We start from the raw sequence: 12,530 nt of genomic DNA, 5'->3' as shown, positions 1-12,530 counted from the left end.
GCATGAAGAGCAACCATGGCAGCAGTCTGCTCAGCTGTGCATGGAGCCAAACAGCACAAACAGGGAGCTTTAGTCTACTCACCCCCATTTCTACCCAAGAACAAGTCATTCTCCAGCACTATATACTGTTCCAAAGCAGCTTTTTCTTACCTATCTGGATGCCTAAATACTGGCAAGCAAGACCACTGTTTAAGCCCCACAATAAACCAGGTGTTACCATGATGGTGGACTTGTCAGTCCCAGGTTAACAGTTGGGTTTGATGATCTTAAAGGTCTTTTCCAACAAAAACCCATTCTATGATCTTTCAGTCTTCTATACTGAGGGGCTCCAAAGTGGTGTCATCTAAAAAGGACAACAGGAGCACACGTGTTGATAACCAAGTCTTTTCTTTGCTTGGTTTTCTTCATCAGGCACAGAAAGTGGTAGAGCAAAATCAAAAGGACAACCAAGATGGAGATGAAAACGGAAACCCCAAGCACTGCACCTCAGGAAAACTAGCATCTGCAAAATAGCAGAGCAGGGAGTGATAAGCCCAGCCTCCTGCACCAACCTAACTTACCTTTACTCCTCGTCTTCTCTCCACAGTCCTGTTACAGTGGCTGCACACACACCCTACGCCACGCTGCAGGGCACTTACTACAATTTATGCTTTCATCCACATCCAGCTACCTGAGGAAGCTGCTCCAAACCCTACGGTATAATCCTCCAGGCTTCTGCTGGTGGGAAAGAGTAAACAGGGACAACTGCAAAGACAATGGCAGAACTTACAAATTCTCTGGGTTTGGCTTTTGGTGCAGGGACACCTGCAATGCCAGCACTGCCATGCTGAACCTGTCCTTGCCCTTGGCATCTAGAGCTTTGCAGAAGCTTGGGAGTCCTGTTTCCAGAAAATTATTGATATACCCTAATGCCTGGGACCCGAGCCCCATCTCTGTGGCTTAAGCTCTGTGCCTGGTTTAGCTCTGTTTGGGTACCAGATCCTTTGCCAGAGGCAGTCCAAGAATACCCAAGCTGACTGTGGCCACCAAAGGAAGCTCTCAATGGGAGTGACCTGGTGACATGCTCAGAACATCATCTGCAGCCTGGGAAAAACTGGTGGGCAGGTGGTCCTGCTTCAGGGTCAACAGCACGAAACACATCAGGCAAGACAGAGAATGCTGCAGCAGTGGGAAACAGCAGCAAAATAAGCCTAATCATTTTTGCTCATCAAAGTGAATCGGTTGGTGTGTTGACTGTTATCTCCTGCATCATACCTGCCTTCTCAGACCTGCTCTGTACCCCAACAGCTGTGGCAGCATCCTAGAAAGAAGCTGGCATTCCTTCTAGCAGAGTTCACAGCTGAATGTGGGTCACCACAGCCGTGACGGGCACTCTCTCCACTAGAAGCTTTTTGTTGTTGTTTTAAGAGAAAATTGCATATATTAGGCAGGCTTTGAAGTTACTGTGACAACCAGAAGACATGAGCAGAACATTACAGTTGGTTTTAAAGATGAGGGAAGTGTTGACCTGCTCAGGTCTACCCAGGAGCTTTGGCTTTCAGAAACTTGGAGAAACTTGAGAGGAAGTAAAGCATCCATCAGATTTAGGCACCTCCCAAAGTACTGCAGCAGCTGAGAGGGCGGTTACATTCCTCATGAATACCACGCAACATGAGTGCTTTAAGCCAAGGAGAAGGCACTTTGTCAGAGCATTACTTCTGAGAGTGACTGGTAAGGATAAGTCCCATCACCAGCACCAGTAAATTCTCCTGGGTGGGTGCTGCCTCGGTGGGTTTCCATCGCTAACGGAGCACAGACTTCCACCAGCACTTCCCAGAGTGCAGATGTGAAACACCTGTAACATCTCATGTCCTACATTGAAACATATCTATTTGAATTATACTGTATTTGTATTATAAAGATTTGGGGGGTGTTGGTTGACTGCAGGCTGAATATGAGCCAGCAGCGTGCCAAGGCAGCCAGGATGGCCAATGGCATCCTGGCTTGTATCAAAAATAGTGTGGCCAGTAGGTCTGGGGAGGGGATTGTGCCCCTGTACTTGGCACCTCAAGTGCTGTGTCCAGTTCTGGGCTCCTCATCATAAGAAGGTCCTTGAGTGCGTCCAGAGAAGGGCAACCAGGCTGGGGAAGGGGTTGGAGGGCAAATCATATGAGGAGAGGCTGAGGGAGCTGGGGGTGTTCAGCCTGGAGAAGAGGATGCTGGGGGGAGGCCTACACTGCCCTGCCAGGAGGGTGCAGAGAGGTGGGAGATGGTCTCTTCAGCCAGGGGACAGGAGATGGGACAAGGGAAAATGGCCTCAAGCTGCACCAGGGCAGGGTCAGCTCAGATGGGAGGGGAAAGTTCTTCCCTGAAAGAGTTGTGGGGCTGTGGAACAGGCTGCCCAGGGAGGGGGCTGAGTCCCCACCCCTGGGTGTGTTTAACAGAGGGGAGATGAGGTGCTCAGGGATCTGGTTTAGCACAGGACAGGAACAGTTGGACTTGATGATCTTAAAGGTCTTTTCCAACCTTGTAACTCTGTTATTCTGTGAAAGATGTGGTCACCCCATTTGTTTAAACACAACAAGCATTTAATGAATACACATCCTGTCTCCCTGATGATACTGAGGAAAAATTCTTCCTCAAAGTTGACACCTATAAAGTAAAAGCACCAGGCAACAGGTTCCCCTTCTCAGCAGGTCTGAGCCTTTGCTTCAAGTCGCGACAGACTGAAGGTAACGAGTCATAGCTGGACACCTTTGAATCCTGTAACACCAACGTACAAAACCTGCTTCTTCCACCTGTCAACCTCACTGGGGCAATATCTTAACACTCAAGTTTCATTCCCTCCCTGTTCTTTGACGTGGTTCTTCCTCTGGATTTACACACTGAGTTGGAGACAGGAGAAGAGGGAGTTGGGGTTTTTTTTTACCACTTTTTTTCTGGAGCTTCTTTAATTTCCCTGCACATTGTAGACTCGTACACTGCAAAATTGAGAGGCACATTTCTGAAAGTTTGAGGGAAAGAACTAGGAAGAAAATGGAGAAAATCTAGCTTAACGACTCTTTCAATTTTGAAAATTGCAATTTGACAGCAATCCTGTGGCTGGGAAATAAACGTTCATACCTTTGCCTCTATAGTCATTTGATTGATGTCAAATTGCTTAAGATGAAATAAAGAGTGAGATGCAGTCATATTTTTCCAGCTTCTTTCTATAGAATTGGGGTCACAGTATTTGGGATCAAAAAGTTATTTATGACATTTATTTTCTACCGCTGATTGCACTTTAGCCTCTCAAAATCTTGGTTTTATCATGAAGATGTGCCTTTCTATTTAGAACTTTGCAGCACAATGGCTTCTTAGACAGAAAAAGGACACTTCTGATAGAGGAGCCCACCATTTTCAAGCCTTAATCCTTTGATCACCACGGATTCTGGTGCTGACCCTACGAAACCCTTAGATGAACATATTGTAAAGCATGCAGGTAGCCCCATCCACTGCAAAGGGTAGGAAAGCAACATACTCACATGGAGGAATATATGTCTTGGTATCCATACAGGTTCTTCCATGCCCTTCTCTTACCAATGCGCTCCTGCCATGGCCAGGACAAGCAGGACAAGGCTTCCCAAGTGACTGCAAGTAAATCTCTTCTGGAGAAGGAGAGTGAGCAAGAAGTCACACAAGGCTTTGGTAATGTGAAGGTCATCTTCCCATCTCCCCTTCCTGTCCCAGCTGCCCCTGTTAGACAATAAGGTTTCCCCCATACACCCAGATTTAGACCTTACGGCGTTTCCTCCTCCAAGGGGAGCACACAGAGTAGATGTCTCTTGCACCTCTGGCCAGGAGTAATGATGGCTGCAAAGGGGTTAGAAAGGTAGAACAATGCATTGTCCAGTCACTGTATGCTAGTTCCAACCTGAAGCTTTCGTGGAGCTTTGCAGAGGAGATGCCTGCCATGAGCCCTGTTATTGATGGAGACTCACATGGAGAAGGAAAAGCGACTCACCCAAAGTCCATCTGCAAACCAGACACACCCAGCACCCAGGCTGTGCTCTTTGGTAGGCATCAAAAGCTCTAAGTCCCATCTCAAGCCACAGTAGAGGGGGGAAAAAAAGGCATTGTCAGGAACACTGTGACCAGTCAACCTCAACAGGGGTTATCCTACAGTGCTTCAAAAACTGGGAACAGGGGACCCTAGGTGGCTTCCCCATTCAGACTAAAAACCTTGCTTTTAGACAGCAGAAGGCAGGTGAGAGAAATCCAGCCCTAGATTTTCCATAAGAATTAGACACCCTAGTGTTTTGTTCCGTGGTGACTCAATTCCTAGTGCAGAGATTGCACCCAGACAATGTGATTCTCAGATGCCCTTCCAGCCACCGTTCTTTAACAGTATTTTGATTTTTTTTAAAAAAAGGAAAGCAAACAAAGACTGTCTTATCACAGCACCAGAAAGAAAATGGCACCAACAACAGCTAGGAAACTCAGACTAATTAAAATTAATGTTGATTCCATTTTTATTGAAGTTAAATACTGCATTATTGTCGTTAACTCTATGTATCCTACAGCTTTTCATCCGTTCCAGTACCCTAAATGTTATTCAAAGGTAAGAAATTTAAGAACAACCATCCAGAACTGAAAACAACAAGCCCCCCCTCCAGCATTTAATATAACAACATACATAAAAATAAAATAAAATAGTCACCAAGGGGGGAGGGAAGTGTTGCTAAAACTTTATAAAGATAATTACCTGATATAAAAAGCAACTAAGACAACCATTCTGCATTGGATATTATCCAGGAAAGAAAAAATTAAACCTATGTTGCTGCTTCAATACCATCTAATACTAGGAATTGGCAGAAAAACATCTATTCTATGAATAATAGCTCAACAGTCCCAAAGGACATCAATACATGAATAAGGAAAGGGAAAAAAAAAATCTCAAGCCTTTCCAAAATGGTGCTAATGCTCCACTGAAACTTAATTTTATAATTTACTGGCAGTCAAGATGGCAGGAAATAAAATAATTTGCTATATATTCTGCACAACAAACCCCCTGCTTTTCCTGGGAAGGGTAATTATCCCTAAAAAAAAAAAAAAGGAAAAAAAAAAAGAGGAAAAAAATACGACATCTCATATTAAGCTAAAGTCTCATCAAGAAGAGAAAGAGTGCCTCATTACATGTAATTACCAGGGAATTAGAAACATCATTTAACTAAATGAGCGAATAATGCTCAGGATATTGAAGAAACTTGCCTGCACTTCTGCAGAGCACTCTAAGTCCCATTACAAAAATTGCACCTCTTTAATGGAATAATTTTAGGCCTTGTCTGCCTTGCTTTAAAAATAAAGAGCCTCAGAGAGGCAGAAAGAGGCTGAAACTACCATAAACAACTGTTGAAAAGAGCTGCAGAGTAGGAGTAGTCTCTACTGGATACCATGATTTAAAATGACTCATAATCTAACATAATCATGAAAATTAAACCTAAGGACTTGGGTGGGAGGATGGGAGAGAGGGAGGGAAACGAATTACCCTTTTTAATTGTACTTACTCAAGACTACAATGTATTTATAATTATACATTATAGATAACGGGTGAAAGATTCTAGGTTAAAGGTAAATCTTATATAGAGGGATGAAAGGCTGCTGCTTTAGAAGCCAGCTCAAAAGAAAACCCAACCCAAAGCTGCTGATACTGTCCTGCAATGCAGGGTTTTTCTCTAATAGTGCAGAGTTAGTAGGGGAATTAATAACGGCCAAGATCGTGCATTACATACAACTAACTACAATCTCTATTTTAGGGACAACATATCTGCCTCTAAAGGTGATTCTGATGCTGTAGTAACAAAACAAAAGAAGGGAAAAAAATCTGGAAAACATTATTTACCACCCTTTTGATGCAGAGGTTGATCCTGTGCCAAGAGAAACGAGGTTTCCCGCTCTGATTTTAGCCAGAGGAATTGTCCCCAAGCCTTATAGCAAGTCACTAAATTGAAAAGATCTCCCTTGGGTTGAGAAGGTTCGGGTCAGGGTCTGAATCCTGGCTCCACATCACTCTTGTGAGGAGCTAAGTAACGGAGGTGACATCATGGCAAAGTCAGTCCCACCAAAATGTCTTCAAGCCGATGCACAGCAAAGAAAGTCCTCAGAGAAATGAAGAATGCAGAGCAGTAAAATGAGAAATAAGGGGATATATATAAATACATCAGCTGAAACACATGCACATCCTCTGTTCACATTTTCATCCTTCATTTCCTTCCCCCCTCAAAATATATATATATATCTATCTCCTTCACCACAAAGATTGTAGGCAAATAAGGGTGGCTTTTTTCTTCCCTGTAAGCAGTGCCATGGCAGAACAAGATGTTAGCATAACAAAGACTGAAATGAGAGCAAGAAAAAGGAACTATAGCCCCAAAGTGCTGAATCTGGACATCTCTGCTGGGCAAAGCAGGATAGTAGAAAATGGATTATTTTTGCTGCTTTTCAGATGACAAACTTTTCAGACTGTTCACATGGGCTTGGTTTGCAACCAGAACAGCAAGAATCCACCCCTGTTCCCTTGGTTGGGTTGGTTTAATTTGGGTTTTTAATGGTGATTTAGAAGACAGCTTGTGGAAACGTTAGGGGTTTATGCAATATGTTCACCACTTAGAAGGGATATTGGAATTATTCCTGACCATAGGAATAGAGGCTTAATGAAATGGTAAATATTTCAACAAAGAAAAACCAAAACTTGCCAATGCCATGAGGAGAAACAGAAGTATTTGGAAACCAGCAAAGTTTCCAGAAGGTGAAAAAAATAAGGAGACTCAGAGCAAGAGAGAAGGAATTGGTTAACAAGCAGTATGCAAGGTCACTGGATGCTGAAATAAAGGCATGGGTGGGACTACACGCCTTTGGAGTAGCACAGCTTGTAGGAAGCTCCTGATGCTGGAAGAACATGATGAGATGCCCTCACCAGCATCCTTGCTGTCCCACGCAACTTTGTGGGCACAAGCAAACCTCCCTCATACCCAAGGTGTGTGCTGTTACCTTCTGCCCCCAGAGATGAAGTTTCTCCTTGGGTGAAAGCCACGAGGAGGCTCTTCAGGGGCATCCTAAAATAGCAGTGCCTGAAACTTCACTTGTTATTTAAATGTCACCAAAGGCAAAGCAACGGCCCACGTGTTCAGAACACTCAAGGGGAGTAAAAAGGGTGAGTTGTGTCCTTTGTAAAGTGTCTGATCGAACACAACCTGCAGCAGGTGGATCCTGATGCTGCCAAAGGCTCCACAAGCTCAGCCGCTGCTTACAGAAGAGCCAGGGGTTTATCCTGTGTTAGGACACTTGCAAGCAACTGCCAAAGGAGGTTTCAACCTGTGCTAGACCCATCGGGGTATTGTGTATCATGGGTACTTGAGCAACAGGCATTGTTCCTAGAAAGTAATTGAAGGAGGGTACTGGAAGGTCTTAACCTTAATTGATTTTCTTATTCTGGCTTCCTTAGGAAATGAGATTCGTGTCTGTCTGCCCGTCCCCTTCTCCTCTCAGCCCCCTATTAACTTTGGAACTGATTGACCAATTACAACTGCGTTTGACAGAGGAAGGAGGTCTCAAAGATATCAAATTCCTGCATCCCTCATGAAAGCAGGCAGCCAAGCAGAGGAGACAGCCTTTAATAACCTGCCTGGGAAAGAAGGGCCAGGAAAACTACCTGGGAAAAGCTTCCTCCTGACGGTGGAAGAGTTGAAGTCTAAACTTGATTTCTCAGCTACCTAAGAAGGAAAATACCACATCAGCTATGTGGGAATTCAGACTTTGTTCTGCAGCTCATTGGGTCACTTGCTCACCAGCTAGATAAATTCAGGTTTTGCATGGACATTCTCAAGACTGACTGACAAAAGAAGACAACACAAGTGGAGATAAGGAAGGAAATATGACTTTGATCTGAGTCTGCAGCCTCCATATTGATTTCAAAAAAAAAAAAAAATACATATCATTCCAAAAATTTCCTTCCCCACCCCATCCTTAAAAATCTCACTTCTAACCCCATTATCTGCCTAATTAAATTTTGGATGTATAAAGCTGTGAGACCCATCTTTCGGGAGACTGCACGCTTTAATCGCAATTACATGCTGCATATTTCATGATATATATCTTTTGCGTATAATTAGGAATAAAAAATGTAATCCCAAAAAGGTGTTTAATAATTTAAATCCCCAGGATTTGATTAAAAGCGTTCAAGGATTGCAGATGACAGGGAAAGAACAGTGACTCCATTATAACCAAGGGAAAAAATAGGAGGATTTAAAGGGCTTCTTTTATTTTACAAAGCAAGCGCTACGATCTTAAAAACAAAGGTTTTCAACAGGAATGGGGAGATCTGTTTCCCCAGCTACATTCCTGCCTTTTAATTTAGGGTATAGGGCCGAGGTTTTTGCACAAAGGGCCAGATGTTTTATTTGAAAAGCTTATCTACAAACACTCCTCACAACGTTTCCCTCCAAAACGTCATTAGCAGGAATTAATGTAGTCTGACAGAAACGGGGCACTTCTCTTACCGCTCGGGCAGCATCACCTTCCTGCGACCGTTGTGTTTGCAAGCCAGGATGTAAAAGCCTTGGTGTGAAGAAGCAAAACAATCTCAATATGAAAAACAACATAGATGGAAGAGAAAAAAGCTGAAGTCATGATCTCAAAAGCAGGTAATATACAGACACAGGAGATCCTGCGCTGCCTTCTTACAGCCTGTGTCACCAGTTGGCATCTTTAAATGATGCAGTGGATGGTGTGGATCATCACCAGCAAGCAGAAAAATAAACCCCAGTGACTTTATATATGAAAGCAAATGTCAAAGAAGAGGCTATGGGGTGTCAGAGGACTGGGAACAGGGAGGCTTCTCCCACTTAAAAAATACCCCATGTGTTTGCTTCCAGGGCAAACACACCTGCAGCTTCTCAGCAGCTTTGTGGTAACGGCCGAGCGTCCTACGGCGCACAAAGCTGCACGTGGAGCACTGCAGCAGCTGCAGCCAGCGAGCGAGCGCCCAGCAGAGCACAGAACATCGGTGTGGGGCAAGAAAACCAGTTCATCAGGAGGAGACATCAGGAACTGAGGGTGTGGAACATGACAAATTACATGGACATATAGATACATATATATATATATATATATACACACACACACACACATTCTTGATGTCTCCACTCTTGCCTGCTGCAGCTGTGAATTTCTTTTCTATTTTTTGAGCTTTACAAAGTGAATTACAAATTCTCTACTTAAGGCATCTTTAATAGTCATTGATTTGCAGGGCCTGAATTACACTTATTTTTCTGCCTAGATAATACTACAGAGAAACACAACAGCATGTTTTATTTTTTACTTTTAGAAGCACAACCTCTAAAAATGCTGGTGCTTTCTACTTTCCTCTTGTTACATCTCTCCTTTGCTGAAGTAGTGAATAAAGTCAAGCTTTGTGGAATCTCCTTATGCCACTTCACAGTGCTATATATCAACACAATAGTGTATATTGGGTCATCATATAAGAAACATTTGCATTTAAGAAGATTCATCTAAGGATCTTAACTCTCCTTTAACAACGTGGTCTCATTTACCTGCACACGGAAGTACTGTTCGTTCGATTGATGAAAAAAAATTACATCACAGGAATAAATAAAGATTAACTCCAATAACTCCCCCCAGCAAGTCTGCAGCAGAGGCAAAAAATTAAACCAATTAAGACGAGCTGGGGAATCAAGAAATCTGCTCAAGTCCTGCCTTTGCTCCGAGACAAGGAAATTCGCTTCCTTATTCCGTGCATTTGTTGACATCTGTGGAATGAGAATACTTCTCCTCTCTCTCAACCTCTGGCTGCCTTAGCGATTTAGGGGAGGAATTCTCAAGCCAGGGTAATTTCTTACAGGCGCGTCGGTGCGGCGCTGGGAACGCAGCAACTGTCTTTTGTTGCATTGTTGGCGCTGCAGAACAGCGGCGCTTTGCAGGAAACACAAGCAGGGAACAGCAACCCCTGCTTGGGTTAATTTATTATGGGGAACTCTTCGGCCTAAGAGAATAAATTATTGCTTTGTTTTCACTTCATGCTCTGGTTTTACCCAAAAATAGTATAGAGTGGGTTTGTGTGAGTGGAGAATTAAAATACATGGCCAGATGTTGGGCTGGTACGAGAGTAGTTTAGTGCCCGCTGGTGTGAAGAGAGCTGCAAGCTTCAGCTGCAGCTGCCACAAGACCCATGTAAATTCAGTATTTCTCTAGACAATAAGCAGCAGGTACTCGGCTTCACTAACCTTGCACAAATTCAGAAAGGCCTACGAAATGAATACACACAGAAATATGATCATCTTGTTCAACAGGACCGTGCTGCAGAGCTCCCTCCCAGGCAGAGCTCCCCGGCATCCACCGGCCAGGTCATGCTGACAGGGTGAGGTGGTAAGAGCTGAAATGAGGTTGTCTGCTAAGGGTGGTGCAGGCTGTGGAGGAAGATAGAAGGCTGGCTAAGAATTGTCAGGTTTTACATAAGTAGGAATCCCTGCCTGGGTTACAAAGGAAAGTAGCTTGCTGTAAGAGGAGCAACGCCAGGAGAGTGAATGATCAGAGACAAACGGCGCAGCGTAACAACCCAAGTGCAATCAGTCCTGGCTCATCTCTCCTGCCCGGAGATGGAATGGGTTAAAACCCCACTGCTCCTGGCAGATGCTTGTCTAAGCTGTGCTTGAGAAATTCCACGGTGGGAGATGCTGCAGCTTCCCCAGGCAATTTATTCCTGGGCTTAACCATCCTTACACTTGGGAAGTTTTTCCTAATGTCTACAATAAGCTCTGCTGCAATTTAAGCTCATTACGCCTCGTCCCAGTCCCAGTGGACATGGAGAACAGTTTATTCCCTTCCACTTTGCGGGTAATCACAGGAGACTCTGAAGACCTATTATGTCCCCCCGTGTTGCTATCATGCTTTAGCATGTGGAGGGGGGTTTCATGCTATAGGAAAACGTATGATATAGTGAAAAAGTGCTGCACATACCTTATGAAACGAGACATATTCCACAGGAAATGTCTTTGGCATATTAGTTGTAAGAATATCTGGGAGAGTCCCGTGTTTGACTTCTCATTTCTAAATTCTCTGTTTCTAAATGTATCAGGAAGTATCACTTAAACACTACTTTGAACAAAGAAGCCTGACCTGTTTCAGAGCAAATGTCACCTTGCTGGAGCACCAGAACTTGTATCAGTTGCATATTGACTAAAAAAAATTACTAGCGTTGTGGTTGTGATTATACTAAACAACATAAAAGCAGCTAATGGTGTAATCACCAGAACAGATGTCTGCTAGTCAAAAGAAATAGGTTCTGCTCCAGACCACTAATACCAATCACTGATGGCAGACGTGTCATTTAGGCCAATGTTTGCAAGAGTATCCGATAGTAGGAACACCCAGGTTTTGGGCATCTATCTTAACAGATGCACCAGCTGAATTACTGCTGAACTTGGTGACTGCATGACTCCAACTACAGAAAATCCTTAATTTTCAAGGCAGTAAAAGGTACTGGACACTTATAAAACCATGAGATAGTTAAGGAAGATGGAGCTAGTGATACCTACAGAGTTTGGGAAAGGGTGTTCTCAACAGCATCACTTAAGTCTCTATGTATAGAGCTCGGAGTTCAGCTTTGAGCTCGGAGCAGGGACTGCTTTTGCTTGGGGAAAATGCCCACCTAAAGAATGTTTCTGGGGTTGTTTGGGGTTTTTTTAATACATGTATTTTTTTTATAATTGCAGTGGGAGCACAGAACATCACATCTGAGTTGTGGCAGAGCTCCAGACCCATCTGTAGTAACCATACACTGATTATCTTGAAGTACTTACTGGCCAACAGCTAAAAGGACACTTACCAGCACGCTTTTGTAACATTCAGGGCACAGATGCCACTTGGCTTCTAATACCAGAGTGTTACGAGGCTCTTGTGAGAGACAACCTGCAGTATTTTGTCCTCCAAGCAGTCAACGGTGATTGATGACTCTATTAGAATGACGGCTCGGGCTCCATGGTTCCTGCGCGGCCCTCAGCACCCTGCAAAAAGCAACGACTTAAGGAGCTTTTTTAGATCTCAATTCCTCTGATCAAGAGTCAGTATCTCCTCTGTTCAGCTGCTTGTTATATCAGACAGAAAGGGTTTGTTTCGTGCTTTCTCTGGCTTAGGAGGACTCTGCCTTGACCTGCATTTCTAGAAGAGAGCTAATCAAAGGAAGATTAATCCTGTAAAAGGAATACCCGTATTCCAGCTGCACACATCTGTATCTAACACACACACACAGCCTGAGCCCTGACCAACTTTATGCCCAGTTGTCTCACTATTTTCTACAGGCTCAATTGTTTCAAGCATTTACATGGAACACCAGCACACCACAAGGATTTTTCCTACCATTTCTAAGGTAAAACTGCAACAAAACACTACTTACTAAGCCAAATCCCCCTCCACCTACGTATCTTGGGCTACCTTTGCCCACTGAAGCATGCAGATCTCAGTGCATCAAGCACTAACTGGTCCTTTTCCCCAACACT

The sequence above is a fragment of the Gallinula chloropus genome (genome assembly GCF_964237585.1).
Source record: "Gallinula chloropus genome assembly, chromosome: 5".
Classification (NCBI taxonomy): Eukaryota; Metazoa; Chordata; class Aves; order Gruiformes; family Rallidae; genus Gallinula; species Gallinula chloropus.
This window is presented reverse-complemented; position numbering follows the sequence as displayed.